Source organism: Capra hircus, chromosome 7 (genome assembly GCF_001704415.2).
Source record: "Capra hircus breed San Clemente chromosome 7, ASM170441v1, whole genome shotgun sequence".
Taxonomy (NCBI): Eukaryota; Metazoa; Chordata; class Mammalia; order Artiodactyla; family Bovidae; genus Capra; species Capra hircus.
In genome coordinates, this window is record NC_030814.1 from 51931816 (window position 1) to 51951357 (window position 19542).

Here is a 19542-nt window from a genome sequence, read left to right on the forward strand (position 1 = left end):
TTGGAGAAGACTCTTGAGAGTCCCTTGGACTGCAAGGAGATCCAACCAGTCCATCCTGAAGGAGATTAGTCCTGGGTGTTCATTGAAGGGTTTGATGTTGAAGCTGAAACTCCAATACTTTGGCAACCTGATGTGGAGAGCTGACTCATTTGAAAAGACCCTGGTGCTGGTAAAGATTGAGAGCAAGAGGAGAAGGGGACGACAGAGGATGAGATGGTTGGATGGCATCACCGACACAATGGACATGGGTTTCAGTGGACTCCGGGAGTTGGTGATGGACAGGGAGGCCTGGCGTGGTGTGGTTCATGGAATCGCAAAGAGTCAGACATGACTGAGCGACTGAACTGAAGAGTCACTTTGGGTACGAGAACCATTATTTGTTCCAATTGATACTCATTTTAAATTTAAAATGTGCTTTGGGTCTACGATACCCGTTTCCCACTCCCACAAGGAGACGATGAAAGACTGCAGCCAGTGTGGAGATTCCTTTAAAAATTGCAAATAGAACTACCTTATGACCCAGCAATCCCACTGCTGGGCATACACACAGAGGAAACCAGAACTGAAAGAGACACGTGTACCCCGATGTTCATTGCAGCACTGTTTATAATAGCCAGGACATGGAAACAACCTAGATGTCCATCAGCAGGTGAACGGATAAGAAAGCTGTGGTACATATACACAATGGAGTATTACTCAGCCATTAAAAAGAATACATTTGAATCAGTTCTAATGAGGTGGATGAAACTGGAGCCGATTATACAGAGTGAAGTAAGCTAGAAAGAAAAACACCAATACGGTATACTAACACATATATATGGAATTTAGAAAGATGGTAATGATAACCCTGTATGCGAGACAGCAGAAGAGACACAGATGTATAGAACGGACTTTCGGACTCTGAGGGAGAGGGCGAGGGTGGGATGATTTGGGAGAAGGCATTGAAACATGTATACTGTCATGTAAGAAATGAATCGCCAGTCTATGTTAGATACAGGATACAGGATGCTTGGGGCTGGTGCACGGGGATGATCCAGAGAGATGATATGGGGTGGGAGGTGGGAGGGGGGTTCAGGATTGGGAACTCATGTACACCCGTGGCAGATTCATGTCAATGTATGGCAAAAGCAATACAGTATTGTAAAGTAAAATAAAGTAAAAAAAAAAAAAAGACTGCAGCCAAGAGCAGCAGAAGGGAACACACAGTCAAAACATGAGTGACAGGACCCAGGGCACAGCATCAGCAGGGTCTTCTTCCCGAGTCTAATGGTCCACTGAGAGGCTGCCCAAGGGGGAGCAAGCTCGTGGAAGGTGAAGATTAAATATGCAACCTCAGCACGATGCACACATACCAAAAAAAAACAAAAACTAAAACAACCAACAACAACTCCCAACTCTCAAAACAAAACCCCCACAACCACCCTTATTAGTCCAGGGCAACAGTCTGACAGTGGCCAACAGCACAATGAGAATGGGACTCTGCCAGATGAGAGGAAACCTCTTGCCAGTCACTTTTCTCTTCCTGTTCTAGCCTCTCAAAAAATAGTCTGGAACACAAGTTCTATCCCCAAGAAAAAGAATCAGATTCAGAAAATATTTCCAAAAGGCTCCAAAGCAAAACAAAAACAAAAAACAAACACTTGTGGCTACAGGGCCTGGTAGCAAGAGGGGCAGGAATCTACATATAGAAATGTACTTAAAATCCAAGTTGAGAAAGTTGTTTTAAGTTTCAGTGCTCCAGTGAGCTCCCTGCTTTATACTGTCACTCCACAGAAGTGGGCCCACCTAGGGTGCGCAGGAAGCAGCAGCTTTGATCCTGATGTGGCTGGCTCTAAATGCTCCCACAGCAGGCCTTTTCCTCCCCAATTCTCTCCTTTCCATTTTGAAAAAGCCCTACTTTGTCTTCACGTCCAAAAGCTAGTTGGTTTTGGTTTGTTTCTTTGGAATCATCAATGAAAGAAGCAACTTTTTCCTGTTATTTTGACTCATGCCTATCTGAGCAGTTATTCCTTTTGACAGTTCAGTTGCACACACGCTGACACGGTCAAATGGACTTATGAATGCATGCATATGGATCACATATTGCTGCCAAAATGGAATGCGGGAATATGCTATGCACCTCAGGTTGAGAAATGACCAAGAAATCAAGATCTAAAGGGTGATACATTATATATATATATATATGCTATTATGGATAAAAACTTGTTTAGTAATAAGATATTGCTTTGTTTAAATATGAATATTATAGTCTGCTTCACATGGTTAGGAAATAATAGCCTTTCTGAAAAGCAGGTGCTTTTTCTACTACAGCTTCATGTCCTGGGCCTCATCTTCCAAAAAGTCAGACATAGAACTCTCCAAAAAGCTGCCTCTGGTGCCCTCTTCCTGCTCTTTCAGTGCCCCCTCCATTGCATATTTCTGGATGCACTCTTTAATTTTCTGCTTGTATTCTTCTGGTAGATGGAGGTACGTAGCTGCAGCATCACCATTGAGAGGATCTATGAGGTTGCAGTAGGCCAACAACTGGGGTACGAAGGACTCAGATATATTGGTAAGATCATAAAGAGCTGTCCAAGTTGATTAATTATATCTGGACACACAGTTCCTGATGCTTCATCAATGTTGGATGGAAATTTTTTCATGAATCCTATAGAAGGTGATTAAAAAGGTTATTTATCAGGAAGACCCACTCTAACTTTCCATACTCCGCCTTCATGTGGTGTTCCTTGTGGTCCATAAAACGACCCTACAAATTAATTGAGTCCTCCTAGGATGGTAACCTCATGCTTACTCTCCATGCTCTTGCTTTTAAATCCTGAGACTATTGTCCTCCTACCTCAGACATGTACGATTTTAAAGCGCCTCTGCTTTCTTTTGTCAGAAAGCAGGAAGGTGGGGAAAGAACAGAAGGCCAGTGCATCTTTGCCTTTCTTCATCTTCTACTTGCAATTCAGGTTTAATCCTCAAAAAAACAGCAAACCAAATCCATCAACATGTTCAAAAAGTTATACACCATGACCAAATGGGATTAATATCTGAAAAATCAATGAATATAAGCCTCATATGAATAGAATAATGGACAAAACATTATGATCATCTCAATAGACACAGGAAAAGCATGTGACAAAATTCAACATTCATTTATGATTAAAAACTCTCAACAAACTTGAAACAGAAGGGAGCTTCCTCAATCTGACAAAGGGTATCTGCAATAAAACCTACAGTGAATATTATACTTAATAGGGAAAGACTGACTACTTCCCTCTAAGATCAGAAACAAGGCAGGAACACCTCCTTTCACTTCTATTCAATATAGTACTGAAGATTCTAGCCAGTGAAAGGAATGAAAGATGGGAGAGAGGGAAGGAAGGATAAAGGAAGCAGAGAAAGGAGGAAAGGATATTAGAAGGGAAGAAGTGAAACTTCCTTTAATTGCAGACAACATGATTCTGCATACAGAAAGTCATAAGGGAATTACACACAAAATAAACAAGATAGCAAGGTTTCAGGATACAAGGCCAATATACAAAAATCAACTGTATTTTTCTATTAAGCAGTGAGCAAAGTGGAAGTAAAATTAAGAATGCAACTGCATTCAGAAAAGTTCAAAAATAATAAAATACTTAGGAGTAAATGTAGCAAAGAAGAGCAAGACGTGCATGGGAAATCACCAAACTTCACTTAGGGAAGTTAAAGGTTTAAATAACTAGAGAAACATTCCATGTTCATAGATTAAAAGACTCAAATATTGTTGACATGTCAGTTATACTCAAATTTATATCTAAAGTCAGTGCAATGCCTATCGAATTCCCAGCAGGCTTTTTGCTTTTGTATGAATGGACATGTATCTCTTAAATTTATAAAGAAATTTAAAATACCTAGAATAGCCAAAATAATTTTGAAGAAAAAATAAAAATCAGAGGACTTTTACTTCCCAATTTCTAGATGTACTATAAATGTATAGTTATCAACACAGTTTGGTACTGGCATTAAGAGAGAGGTATAGGTCAATGGAACAGAACTAAGAGCTCAGAAATATATCTTTACAGTCAATTGATTTTTGACTGAGATGCCAGGAAAAGACCACTGGTTAACAAAATGGTGCTGAGACAATTAGATATTCACATCCAAAAATGATGAGCTTAAAACCACACCATACATAACAATAATGCAAATAGATCACCAATGTCCCTTGGACTGCAAAGAGATCCAACCAGTCCATTCTAAAGGAGATCAGTCCTGAGTGTTCATTGGAAGGACTGATGCTAAAGCTGAAACTTCAATACTTTGGCCACCTCATGCGAAAAGTTGATTCATTGGAAAAGACCCTGATGCTGGGAGGGACTGGAGGCAGGAGGAGAAGGAAGCAACAGAGGATGAGATGGCTGGATGGCATCACCAACTCGATGGACATGGGTTTGGGTAGACTCCGGGAGTTGGTGATGGACAGGGAGGCCTGGCGTGCTGCGATTCCTGGGGTCGCAAAGAGTCGGACACAACTGTGCGACTGATCTGAACTGAACTGAGTATTGGGTTGGCCAAATTTTGTTCAGGTTTTCTCATAAGATATTATAGACAAACAGATTTTTGAATTTGCCATGACAACACTGATATTCATAAAAGTCAGATTTCAACAGTTTATAAATAATTATGCCCAGTTTTTTAGGGGTGTGTGTGTATGTATGTGTGTTTGTGTTTGAACGGAAATGCCACAGCATGCACAACAAGCTGAAAGAAAGGTTACTCGCTAGGGTACCATGGGAACTAAATTGAGAAAAGAATCTAAATTCGCTTTGGTATTGTTTAAGAGGGAGAGAATTTACACACCTAGTGTGTCAGAGTGACAAGACATTGATCAAGGTTTGATGCAATCCACTGTCAGTGAGAACGTGGAGAACTGGGCACTCTTCTGTGTTCAGGAGGGAAGGTAGTTTGGTAAGAGTGCCTTTGAGGATAATTTGGAAACACCTCTTAAAAAAACACATGGTATTTGACCCTATAATTTCACTGCTGGAAAATTTCACCATAGACACACTTGAAAAATTACACCAAGATGTAAGGATACACAGGACATTATATAAAATAAAAAACAATTTGCATGCCCATTAATAGGAAAGCATATGAATAAATTATAGTATATTCATGTTACTGATTATACAGCAACTTTTGAAAAATGAGGCAAATCTATACTCTGATAGGAAAAGAGTTTCAAAAGATACCATGATGGGAAGATGCATTACAGTACATGGATGCTCAGTGTATATAAAAGTATATAGTAAAAAAAAAAGGCTATACAAACACAAAAGGAAAAGGAACATTTACACACATATGCTGGTATATGCATAAAATCTTTTTGAAAATAAGGTAACCAGGTATCTAAGTAGTAAGATTATGTCATTTTATTTTTATATTTAGAAGGCCTAATAAACTCAACAAAAATATTTCTACCTTGATACACCTAATATATTGTCTTCTTGCAACCAGAAGTAAATAAGCCCCAGAAATCTAGTACACAGTACAGTGAGTATAGAAAATAGTATTGTATGCTAATCAATAAACTTGCTAAGAGATTAGAACTTAGTGATTTCAATCACTGATAAAGGAGACCATTATGTGACAGACAGAAGTGCTGATTATCACGACAGCAACCATATTACAATACACAAATGTGCCAAGTTAACATGCGGTACACTTAGTATTGCACAGTGTTCGGTGTCAAATATATTTCAATTAAACAAAGAAAAAATCATTTATGTTATCTTGGCTTATCAGGAAAGGAACTAACACAGACCTGTCAGCTTCTAAGCTATATTAATGATCTAGAAGTTTTCATCAAATACTCAGTGTTCACAAATCACTGATTATTCTATAAATGTCTGCTTTTAGAAAGAATCTTTTATAGAATATTTGGGTCCTTAAAAAGGATTCAGACAAGGTCCATACTTTGTCCTTGGTTTATGTGCCCTTGAAACCTGTTTTTATTCTCAAGCTTTCTTATCCAAACTCTTCTTTTCTTTTATTCCTAGTAATTTTTTATTGAAGAAATTAAATCATTTTTGCTGAAACAGTTGCAAAGTCTGAATTTTGCTGTTTGCATTTCTGGCATGTCTGTCTGTTTCACAGCTCTGTATTTTGCAAAAATTGGTGATTAGATCTTAAGGTTTGCCAGATTCAGGTTTGACTGGGCAGGGTTGCTGGGTGGGGTGGGGCAAGACTACTTCAACGGTGGAGGTGTGTACTTTGATCAGGAGGTATATAATTAATAAGTCTGTCTTCTCATGGTGTTATCAGTCACTAATCACCTGAATGACTAGATCCAAAGATTCCTTGGAGGTTGTAATATTCGAGTTCTATCATTTCTCCTTTTTATTTTAGCTAGAGTACTTTTATAAAGAGAAACAGGCTTTCATCTCATCAATTATTTGGTTACTTAAGGTATGGTTCATATAGGAAAGGTAAAACAAAGGCTGAGGTCTTTTATTTATCACGTTTCAAAATGATTTTTTGGTTTCCTAGCATCCTCCCAAAGCAATCAGTAAGTTTTTTTTAATCATAATGAAATCATGGGTGTGATGTTATCACTCTTAAAACTGATGTCTGTTTTTTGGCCTTTGGAACGTAGCCAGGTTGCATCATGTGTTTATTTTGAAATAACTCTAGTAGGTTTTGATAGCTATAAATCTATCAGAAGACTTTCTGATATGAAAAGATATTCATGGTGATTTTGTACATTTCCTCCTCCAGACTGAGTGACAAAACTGTTTGCTGCAATTGAGTTGTCATTACTACTAGGTCTTTTCAATGGGCAGAGCTAGGAATAGATATAAATACTTGATATAAAGTATTATATATAATTGTGTGTGTATATATTGGAGAAGGCAATGGCAATCCACTCCAGTGTTCTTGCCTGGAGAATCCCAGGGATAGGGGAGCCTGGTGGGCTGCCATCTATGGGGTTGCACAGTCAGACACGACTGAAGCGACTTAGCTATAGCTATATATATATGATTCTCAGGTAGCACAAGTGATTCAAAAAAAAAAAAAAAAACAAAGCCTACCTGCCAATGCAGGAGACCTAAGAGACTCGGGTTTGATCCCTGGTTTGGGAAGGTCCCCCTAGAGGAGGGCATGGCAAATCACTCCAGTATTCTTCTCTGGAGAATCCCATGGACAGAGGAGCCTGGTGGGCTACGTCCATAGGCTCACAAAGAGTTGGACATGACTGAAGAGACTTAGCATGCATGCATGCATAATATATACATATTACCATAAAAATAATTGAAGGTAAATGTGCCATAAATTTATAGTGACATTTTCAATTTATATTCAAGATTATAGCAACTCTTAATCTCATCAGTATTATAGCAGTAACTCCCTTCTTCCATACTGAAAATCCTGATTCTCAAAGATTTTGAGATCTCTCAAGGTTTTAACATATTACCCACCATGCTGTTTGCTTTATCCCATAATATATGTAAAACACTTTCAGAATAGAATATCAACGTTACCTTCAACAATACCATTACTGAAAACACTTTAAGCGATTGCTATTCTTTTTTGTCATTACAGCATAATTACACTAAAAGTCACTGCAAGTCCCTTGAAATAGTACATTTCTGTGTGGTTATACGGCAAAACCAGATGGAGGCTTGGGTTCATTTGTTTCACTATACATTCCATTTGAGGGGATGGTTTTTAAAATTTCACTTTGTTTTATAGTTATATAAAATATTTATGTATTTTATGAAGTCAAAGTCAAGTCTGCAAAACCAGGTATATTGAGAAAAAGCCAATATACCTCTCCATTTTAATACCTCCATTCATTTATTAATAACTTCTAAAAATATTTTTTGATTGTGGTAAAAGACATGTAACATAAGATTTACCATAAGTGTATAATTTAGTGACATTAAATATATTCACAATGTTGTGTAATCATCACCATGACCTATTTCCAGAATTTTCTCTTCACCCTGAACAAGAATTCTACCCATTAAAAGAATATGTTGCAATTCTCCCTCTCCCAATCCCTGGTAACCCTTGTTTCTACGTGTATGTATTTGTCTATTTTAGGTACCTCTTGTAAGTGAAATTTTGTATCAGGCTTATTTCATAAGCCTTAGCATAATGTTTTCAAGGTTTATTCATGCAGTATCTATCAGAATTTCATCCCTTTTTAGGCTGAATAATATCCTGCTGTATGTATATACCACAATTTGTTTTTCCATTCATCTGTTGACAAACATTTGGGTTGTTTCTACCTTTTGATATCTGCGAAAAGTGCCACTATGAATATTGGTGTACAAGTATCTGAGTCCCTTTCAAATATTTTAGCATATTCTTAGGATAGCATATTCACTAGATTGCATGGTAATTCTATGTTTAACTTTTTAAGAAGTGAAAGTGATAGTTGCTCAGTCGTGTCTGACTCCTTGTGACCCTATGGACTGTAGCCCGCCAGGCTCCTCTGTCCGTGGAATTCTCAAGGTAAGAATACTGAAACGGGTAGCCATTCTCTTCTCCAGGGCATCTTCCTGACCCAGGGATTGAACCCCAGTCTCCTGCATTACAGGCAGATACTTTACCATCTGAGATAGCAGGGAAGCCCTTTTGAAGGACCTGCCAAACCACTTTTCGCAGTGACTGCAATGTTACATTCCCACAGCAATGCACACTGGTTCTAATTACTTCTTATCTTGCCAACACTTTTTACATTCCAATTTTTAAGTAGTAGCCATTCTAATTGGTGTGAAGTGGTATATCACTGTGGTTTTGATTTGCATCTCCCTAATGCCTAGTGATGTTGAACATCTTTTCATGTGCATATCTTCTTTGTCAAAATGCTATTCTGTTCTAACCTTTTGTCCATTTTCCAATTGTTTTATCTCTCTTTTTATTATTGAGTTATAAGAATCCTTTACATATTTTAGATGCAAGTCCCTTATCAGATATATGATTTGCAAATATTTTTCCCACTTTTAACTTTCTTGATGATGTCTTTGAACAACAAAAGCTTTAAATTTTGATGGTGTCCAATTTATCTGTATTTTTCTTTTATTAGTTGTGCTTTTGGTGTCATATCTAAAAAACTATTGCCTAATCCAAGATAACAAAGATCTACTCCAATTTTTTAGAACAATAATTTTTATGGTTTTTGTTCTTTAGGTCCATTACCTATTTTGAGTTCATTTTTGTTAGTGTGAAGTAGGGGTTCTTTGCATTTGAATATCACATTGTCCCAGCACCATTTGTTGAAAAGACTGTTTGTCCATTGAATTTTCTTGGCTCCCTGATAAATGAAGGGTTTGTTTTTAGACTCTCAACTCAGTTTTATGTTTATCATTATGCGCCTTCTACACCGTCTTGACTACTGCAGCTTTGGATTAAGTTTTGAAATCATGTGTGAGCCCTCCAACTTTGTTCTTTTGAGACTGTTTTAGCTATTCCTTTGAATTTCTTGAGTTTCAGACCCCTTGAAGTTGTATATGAGTTTTAAGATCAGCTTGCCATTTTTTTTTTTTCCAAAGAATCTAGCTGAGATTTTGATAAGGATATAGACAGAGTCTGTAGATCAATTTGAGGTCACACTGCTTTTTCCACTTAAAGGTATATACTAGCCAACAGACCTTAATAGTATATGGAGATACTTCTCATTCCCTTTCTCAGCTGTGTACTGCTGCATTTTAAGGATATTACTTGTTTACTCAAACCTGTTTCCTACTGAAGGAAATTTGGGTTCTTTCCAGCCTTTTGCTATTACTGATACCATAGTGAAAAGCTCTTTGCATCTTGCTTTTTGTATTTTGGCCAGAACTACTTTGGGGTAGATTCCTAGAAGTGAGTTTGCTAAGATAAAGTTTATTAAAACAAAGGGTAAAGGCATATGTAATTTTAGACTCTGAATTGCCAAATTTATCTCTATAGAGGGTGTATCATTTTTCATTCCCACAAAGCATTTATGAGAGTACCTATTCCCCACATTCCCTTTCTAGAATATGTTGTCCAGTTTTCCTCTTCAGGAAAACCCAGCAGTAGAGTTAAGAAGATTTGAAATTTATAAAATGCTTTTTCTCTGTCTCATAAATAGCCTTACAATATTCTCCAAGGAAAAAACACCTTAAATGCCTTCATCAAAACACACATAGATGACCTCATCCTCTCGTATATCTTACATGTACAGTATATCCAGGTTCAAAATGCACATATCTAGGGACTTCCTTGGAGAAGGAAATGGCAACCCACTCCAGTATTCTTGCCTGGAGAATCCCAGGGACAGAGGAGCCTGGTGGGCTGCCGTCCATAGGGTCGCACAGAGTCGGACACAACTGAAGAGACTTAGCATCAGCAGCAACAGGGACTTCCTGGTGGTCCAGTGGTTAAGACTCTGCCTCCCAATGCAGGGTGCATGTATTCAATCCCTATTGGGAAACCATGGTTCCACATGCCATAGGGTATGACCAAAAATTAGAAAAAAAAATAACATATATCTAAAATTCATAAACATGGAAAATTTAGAATTTACATAGATCTTTTTGGAAGTCCATAGAATGAATGTGAGGACTACCATGTAATAGTTATGATAAATGTTCATTAAAACTTCCTTTCACCAGAGGAAACTTTTACATACATCTCAGGAGACATAGCTTCACTCCCTGGTGGCTCAGCTGGTAAGAATCCACCTGCAATGCGGGAGACCTGGGTTTGATCCCTGGGTTGAGAAGATCCCCTAGGGGAGGGCATAGCAACCAACTCCAATATTATTGCCTAGAGAATCCCCATGGACAGAGGAGCCTGGCGGGCTATAGTCCATAGGGTTGCAAAGAGTCGGACATGCCTGAGTGACTAAGCACAGCATAACACAGAAGACATAAAGACTCAGATTTCATTTATCCTCTACTTTAGTCTTTCCTAACTTCTTCTCACCAAATATAAATAAGATGTTAATCCTCTTTGTACTTTAAGAGCACCCAGTCATTTCTCTGTTACAGAACACTCCAGAAACCTAGCTAAAGATGCTTGCTTTGTATTGTACTGTAACCATTTCTTTTTTTTTTTGACCTGAATTCCTCATTTGAACACTGAGGAATTTATGCTTTCCTCATTCCATCCATCCACAACCTCAGCATCCAAATAGCTTGGTACATGATGAACATTTGTTTATTCAATGACCATTTTATACCTAATTATTATATGTTTATTATACAAGGTGCTGAGGCTAAAAGAGTAAATCAAGGATCATGGTTTCCTTCTTCTTAAATCTAATCATCTACAAAACAAATATTTGCACAAATATCTAGTTATAAAACATGATAAGGGCTGTGAAGGAAAAGTGTAGGATACTGTACTAGAAACTAACAGAAGGACCTGACTTTGATTGCAAGGACTCAAAAGCCTCAGAGATAGCAATATACACACTTACTTGCCTGATTCAAACCATAAACTATAGCCTCTGAGAAAATGAACCAAAATCCATAATTTACGTAATGACAAAGATTGTGGATGAATTTTAAACACCACACCTAAGACACTGCAGATTATTTTCCTGACATCGTGATGTAGTAGCTGATTTTCCTCCAGCTCTGACCTCTCTCTGGACAGAGCTTTAAATGTTATTCTGTGATCCATCAGCTCATCTGGACTGGCTCTGGAGATGTTATTTATGAAGTTTCTCTGGGGAAAATATGACTATTATCATCTTCTACAGAATCTCCTGAGATAGTATCTCAGAGATTACTCTAGCCAGTAAACAAGCAAAGGGGAATAACAACATCTCGTCCCCTCCCCCATGTAAAAGGAAAAGCCAAGACCCATGCTCAGATGATAATAAGGAAGCATTAAATTATATTCTTACCCATAGAATTTTTCAGGGGTCCGGAGAAAAAATATCAGAAGTTAACACTTTTTGTGCTTTGGGATAATTATAGACTGCCTGCAGAGAGACACTCTAAGTGGGATGAATTCGGGTCACTGATGGGTCACCAATTACCACCTGTGATTCAAAAAGTGGCTGGACAGGCCCTGACGGGGCTGAGAGGGTTCCAGGATATGCTGAATCATGTATTTTGATTGATTTCTCCAGTGGATGAAGTGGAGAGGAAAAAAGTTCATCTGGCACCTGCTATTGTCTATTCCTTTGCCTCTTTAGCCAGAAAAGCAATTTATGTCCTTACTGACCTAGCTGCCTCAAAATTCCAGGGCTAGGAGAGGACGTCCCAGGCCTGCTACCAAATACAGAGATCCTTACTTTGTCCTCCACGCCCTTCTCATTTTTAATGCATCCCATTTCCCTTCACCTGACTAGTGTTTACAGTCAAACTAGACCAACATTCAGAAATGTTTTGATCTCATGTGGCTTTCCATCCATTTCCAGTTTTGATATCCAGCACTTGGAACTCTATCAGGGAAGCAGGAGCAGGCATATTTTTTTTTCTGCTTTTTTTAATGTCAAATTGGAATATATCAAGTTACAAATGGTGATTTGGTTTCACTAACACATTATAACTCATCATGTTAAAAGACTCTTGAAAAATTTTTAATTGATTGTGTAGTCTTGTGTAATTTTTTAAACTTCAATTCCAGAGTTTTTAAAGTAATGATATATGTATAAGTAACAGTAAAATAAAATATAAGTTAACACTGAGTGTCTTAAAGAATTTGGGAGTGGGATTTAGAATCTAGACTTGGCATGACTTTCTGGTTTTGTCGTTTGGCAAGGAATCAAACCTCTCATCTTCAGTTTACTTATCTTTATAAGGGGACAAATACTACTTTTAATGTATAGGAACTAGTATTTGAAAATACATGAGATCATACATGTAATATTTCAGCATAACACCTCAAAAATAAACTCTCAAAAATATGAACTGTCTTCAGTTCAGTTGCTCAGTTGTGTCCAACTCTTTGCGACCCCATGGACTGCAGCACGCCAGGCCTCCCTGTCTATCACCAACTCCTGGAGCTTCTCAAACTCATGTCCACGGAGTCAGTGATGCTATCCAATTATCTCATTCTCTATTGTCCCCTTCTCCTCCTGCCTTCAATCTTTCCTAGCATCAGAGTCTTTTCCAATAAGTCAGTTCTTTGCATCAGGTGGCCAAAGTATTGGAGTTTCCGCTTCAGCATCAGTCCTTCCAATCAATATTCAGGGTTGATCTCCTTTAGGATTGACTGGCTTAATCTCCTTGCAGTCCAAGGGACTCTCAAGAGTCTTCTCCAACACCACAGTTCAAAAGCATCAATTCTTCGGCACTCAGCTTTCTTTATAGTCCAACTCTCATATTCATACATGACTACTGGAAAAACCATAGCATTGACTAGACGGACCTTTGTTGACAAAGTAATGTCTCTGCTTTTTAATGTGCTGTCTAGGCTGTATGAAAAGTATGAAAAGCAAAAAGATATAAACTGTCTTAGGTTTCATGTATGTATGATTTCCTCAAGTTTCCTCCAAGAGTCTATATCTTGAGTCTACCTCTTCAAAATACATTTTTCAATTTTTTTAATTCTGTCATAGTGAGGATACCTCTCCCAACTAAACTTAAACACATCTATATGCTTTAAAATAGCAGCATTGAATTTGTAAATTGCTTTGGGTAGTATACTCATTTTCACTACATTGATTCTTCCGATCCATGAACATGGTATATTTCTCCATCTATTAGTGTCCTCTTTGATTTCTTTCATCAGTGTTTTATAGTTTTCTATATATAGGTCTTTAGTTTCTTTAGGTAGATATATTCCTAAGTATTTTATTCTTTTCATTGCAATGGTGAATGGAATTGTTTCCTTAATTTCTTTTTCTACTTTCTCATTATTAGTGTATAGGAATGCAAGGGATTTCTGTGTGTTGCAATCCCTATCAAGCTACCAGCCATATTTTTCACAGAACTAGAACAAATAATTTCAAGATTTGTATGGAAATACAAAAAACCTCGAATAGCCAAAGCAATCTTGAGAAAGAAGAATGGAACTGGAGGAATCAACTTGCCTGACTTCAGGCTCTACTACAAAGCCACAGTCATCAAAACAGTATGGTACTGGCACAAAGACAGACATATAGATCAATGGAACAAAATAGAAAGCCCAGAGATAAATCCACACACATATGGACACCTTATCTTTGACAAAGGAGGCAAGAATATACAATGGAGTAAAGACAATCTCTTTAACAAGTGGTGCTGGGAAAACTGGTCAACCACTTGTAAAAGAATGAAACTAGATCACTTTCTAACACTGCACACAAAAATAAACTCAAAATGGATTAAAGATCTAAATGTAAGACTAGAAACTATAAAACTCCTAGAGGAGAACATAGGCAAAACACTCTCAGACATAAATCACAGCAGGATCCTCTATGATCCACCTCCCAGAATTCTGGAAATAAAAGCAAAACTAAACAAATGGGATCTAATTAAAATTAAAAGCTTCTGCACAACAAAGGAAAATATAAGCAAGGTGAAAAGACAGCCTTCTGAATGGGAGAAAATAATAGCAAATGAAGCAACTGACAAGCAACTAACCTCAAAAATATACAAGCAACTTACACAGCTCAATTCCAGAAAAATAAACGACCCAATCAAAAAATGGGCCAAAGAACTAAATAGACATTTCTCCAAAGAAGACATACGGATGGCTAACAAACACATGAAAAGATGCTCAACATCACTCATTATTAGAGAAATGCAAATCAAAACCACAATGAGGTACCACTTCACACCAGTCAGAATGGCTGCGATCCAAAATTCTGCAAGCAATAAATGCTGGAGAAGGTGTGGAGAAAAGGGAACCCTCCTACACTGTTGGTGGGAATACAAACTAGTACAGCCACTATGGAGAACAGTGTGGAGATTCCTTAAAAAATTGCAAATAGAACTACCTTATGACCCAGCAATCCCACTTCTGGGCATACACACTGAGGAAACCAGAATTGAAAGAGACACATGTACCCCAATGTTCATTGCAGCACTGTTTATAATAGCCAGGACATGGAAACAACCTAGATGTCCATCAGCAGGTGAATGGATAAGAAAGCTGTGGTACATATACACAATGGAGTATTACTCAGCCGTTAAAAAGAATTCATTTGAATCAGTTCTGATGAGATGGATGAAACTGGAGCCGATTATACAGAGTGAAGTAAGCCAGAAAGAAAAACACCAATACAGTATACTAACACATATATATGGAATTAAGAAAGATGGCAATGACGACCCTGTATGCAAGACAGGAAAAAAGACACAGATGGGTATAACGGACTTTTGGAATCAGAGGGAGAGGGAGAGGGAGAGGGTGGGATGATTTGGGAGAATGGCATTCTAACATGTATACTATCATGTAAGAATTGAATCGCCAGTCTATGTCTGACGCAGGATACAGCATGCTTGGGGCTGGTGCATGGGGATGACCCACAGAGATGTTGTGGGGAGGGAGGTGGGAGGGGGGTTCATGTTTGGAAACGCATGTAAGAATTAAAGATTTTAAAATTAAAAAAATAAAAAACTGAAAAAAAAAAAAAAAACCCCAGCAGCAAAAACCTAACAAATATCCATTAAGTGAACTCTAAGGAGAAAAACAAACAGTGCTGACTGGATTTACTTTACATTTATAACCACAAGTCTGAAATAGATATTTAGAAAGTGATGCTTTTGAACTGTGGTGTTGGAGAAGACTCTTGAGAGTCCCTTGGTCTGCAAGGAGACCCAACCAGTCCATTCTAAAGGAGATCAGCCAACCCAGGGATCGAACCCAGGTCTCCCGCATTGCAGGTGGATTCTTTACCACTGAGCCACAAAGGAAGCCCGTTGTGATAATGGATATCTACAAATCCATAGTTATCATATGAAATCTTGAAATCCTGAAAACCTTCCCTGTGAAATCAGGACAAACACATAAGGGTGTGCACTATGCTCTGCATTTTTCTCAATACAATTGCAATGGGCATGAAAGTAAACGGTAAGAAGGTTGGAAAGGAAGAACTAAAACTGTCATTGTTAGTTAATGACATGATTATAAACTTTGAAGATCCAAAAGTATCAACAGGCCTACTGGTAGAATGAATAAGAGAATTTAACAAGGTCACTGGACACAAAGTCAATATTGAAAGTCAACTGTATTTTGGTAAACAAGCAACAAACTACTAGAAAATTTAATCTTGATAATTACTGTTTGTAGTCATGTAAAAAACATTAAATCCCTGGAGTAGGTAATAGCAACCTGCTCTAGTATTCTTGCCTGGAAAATTCCATGGATAGTGGAGCCTGGCTGGCTGCAATCCCTGGAGTCACAGAGTCAGACATGACCGAGTGACTAAGCACGCACACAAAACACATCAAATACCTAGAAATAAATCTAAAGACAAATAAGCTAGAACTCTAAGCTAAAAACTGAAACTGAAAATAGAAATTAAGGGATATCTTAATTATAGGTATATGTGTGTGTATATTTGATAAACTGGAAGGTTTAATAGTTTAAATATATGTTAATTCTCCCTGAACTAATCCATAAATTCAATGTAACCCAATATAAATACCAGCAGCTTTAAAATACAAATTGAAAAGCCAACACAGAATTGGAAAGGGCCAACCATAATCAAATTAATCAAGAATAAGAATTATGTTACTGAATTCTTTTACCAGTCTGAAGCTACAGTACTCAGGGTGGTGTGAATAATATGTCAAGGTACACAAACAGATCAATAAAACAAAGCCTAGAAACCCACACATATGTAATGACTTGACTAATAACAAATGTGTCACTATGATGCAGGAAGGAAAGTGAAAAAGCTTCAATAAATGATGTAGGGTTAATTAGATATCCATATGGGAGAAAAATGAATCTTGATCCTGGGTTACAGATGTAAGCATAAAAGCTAAAACAACAAAGCTTCTAGGAAACAGGAGACATTTTCACATTGGTATGGGCAAAGATTTCCTAAATATGATATAGAAAGCACTGCCTATAAAGGAAAAGACTGATAAATTATACCATATTTAAATTCAAGCTTTAATGAAAAGATAAGTCACAGACTGGGCAAATAATTTACATCCTCAATAGGACTTACTTACAGAATATATCCAACCCTGGTGGCTCAGCGATAAAAGAATTGCCTGCATCACAGGAGACATGGGTTTGATCCCAGAGTTGGGAAGATGCCTGGGAGCAGGAAATGGCAACCCACTCCAGCATTCTTGTCTGGGAAATCCCATGTACAGAGGAGTCTGGTGGGCTACAGTTCTGGGGTCTCAAATAGCTGGACACGACTTAGCAACTAAACCGCCAACCACAGAATATATAAATAACTTCTATAGATCAATGAGAAAAAGAGGCAGAAAACCGTAGAAAGATGGACAAAACACTTAAGCACTTAAAAAAAAAAAAAGGGTTCCCAATGGCCAATAAGCATATAAAAATGTGCCCAAACTCTAGGTCACTAGGAAAATTCAATCTAAAGCCAACCTGAATTCTTATATCTTGCTGATGTGAATATAAATTGGTACTTCTTTGGAAAACTGCCAGGTAAACATACATAAATCTTAGGATCCACTGATTTAATTCCTCGGTTTATGCCCCCCAATATGAGTACTTTTGTTTACCAAAAGATACAGACAAGCGTACTTATAGCAGAACTATTTGTAAAAGTTTCAAACTGGAAACAACCCAAACATCCATCGACAATAAAATAAAATAAACACTACTATATACTACATATAAAACAGATAAACAACAAGGAGCTACTGTATAACATAGGGTACTATACTCAATAATTTGTAATAACACATATACCCAGGAATCACTGTGATGTACACCTGAAATTAACACACTGAATCGATTACACTTCAATTTTTAAACATTGTTTTGCATAATAAAAAATTTTTAAGATGTACAGATAAATCATGGTATATTCATATAATGGACTATAATAGAGAAATGGCAATATACTTGCTACTTGTGACAACATGGGTTAATCTTAAAACACAACAAAACCAATTTGTACTCCACCCTCCAAAAAGAAAATTACACAGTCCCATGTTCTCATCAAGTTACTCCCTTCAGTCTTTTGTCTAAACTTTTGAAGCTGGCTCTTATCAAGGTCACAATATGCGTATCTTCCCAAGTCAGTGGGCAGTTGTTTCCTCTTTCCTGACTTCTCTGCAGCACTCGCAATGGCTTATACGCCTTCTTTTCTGAAGCACTTAGTGTCCTTGACTCTGGGTTGCCAGTCTCCTGATTTATTCCTCACTTGTTGGCTAGGTTCTTGGCAATTCCTTCTTTTCTAGTTCCCTGAGTCTTTCTCCTCTATCAGAACTATTAAACATTCTAGATCTTGAATCCTCAGTCTTTTTCTTCTAATTACTCTCCAGTGGTGCTTTCTTCAAATCCCTGGTGTAAGTAGCACCTATAAGCCAATGATTCCCATATTAGTATTTTGTGGGGCTTTTCCTTGGAGTCTGGATTTCTTTTCTGAGCTCCAGACTCATCATCTATTCAACAGCTCTATCTGGGTACCTAAGATGCAGCTCAAAACTAACACAGGGAAGAGAGAGTTTATTTTGACAATGAACCTGTCCCTCCTCAGATTTCCCTCTTCAGTGAATGACATTATTATTTATCAAGTGCTCAGGTGGACAGTCTAGGAGTCATTATTTATTTCACTCTTTCTTCTTGCCAAGGGGTGGGCACATTTTCTGAGCAAGGCCAGTTGGATTCCCTCCCAGGATTCTGAACCTTGAGTAGGTGATGCAAGGTTAGAAAATTGGCTACAGCTGACTCATTCCAGCTGAGACAGCCTGTCCATTAGTTCCTGCCATCTACAGTCACAGAGCTGCCTCTGGCCCTCACCCTCCTGAGACCTACTTCTTCAAACTTTACTTCTGATAACTATGTAAGCTACCCCATAACCTTCCAATGAATCTCTCTTGAGCTTAGATTTTCTAATATCTCCTTGTATTGTTTGTAATTAAGGACTCCTTTTAATACTGCTGCTGCTAAGTCGCTTTAGTCGTGTCCAACTCTGTGCAACCCCATAGACAGTAGCCCACCAGGCTCCCCCGTCCCTGGGATTCTCCAGGCAAGAACACTGGAGTGGGTTGCCATTTCCTTCTCCAATGCATGAAAGTGAAAAGTGAAAGTGAAGTCGCTCAGTCGTGTCTGACCCTCAGCGACCCCATGGACTGCAGCCCTCCAGGCTCCTCCGTCCATGGGAGTTTCCAGGCAAGAGTACTGGAGTGGGGTGCCATTTCCTTCTCCACCTTTTAATACTGAAGAGTAAATGAATAAATGAATGTTTGTATTATAAAGACCTAGTTTCTTGGCCATTAGTCCATTAGTCAGTCAGTCAACAACCATATGGAACAATTATTATGTGTTGGCCACACAATACACTGTTTTTTGCTAAGTTCATCTTCAGGAACTACTCCATTCTTGCACACCTACCTGAGTTCATCAGGGCCAAATCTAAGGACAATTTCTTCTTATGACAACACTGGATAATTCAGGATTATCTCCCCTTCACAAGGTCCTTAATTTAATCATATCTCTTCCTAA

At 38.0% G+C, this 19542-nt stretch overlaps 1 protein-coding gene and 1 pseudogene across 3 annotated transcripts in view; both read right to left on the reverse strand.

Moving 5' to 3' along the window:
• Positions 1-19542, reverse strand: part of STK32A (serine/threonine kinase 32A) — a 133369-nt gene that overhangs the window by 68283 nt on the left and 45544 nt on the right. The window lies entirely within an intron of this gene.
• On the reverse strand, positions 2305-8869 carry LOC102189120 (annotated as a pseudogene).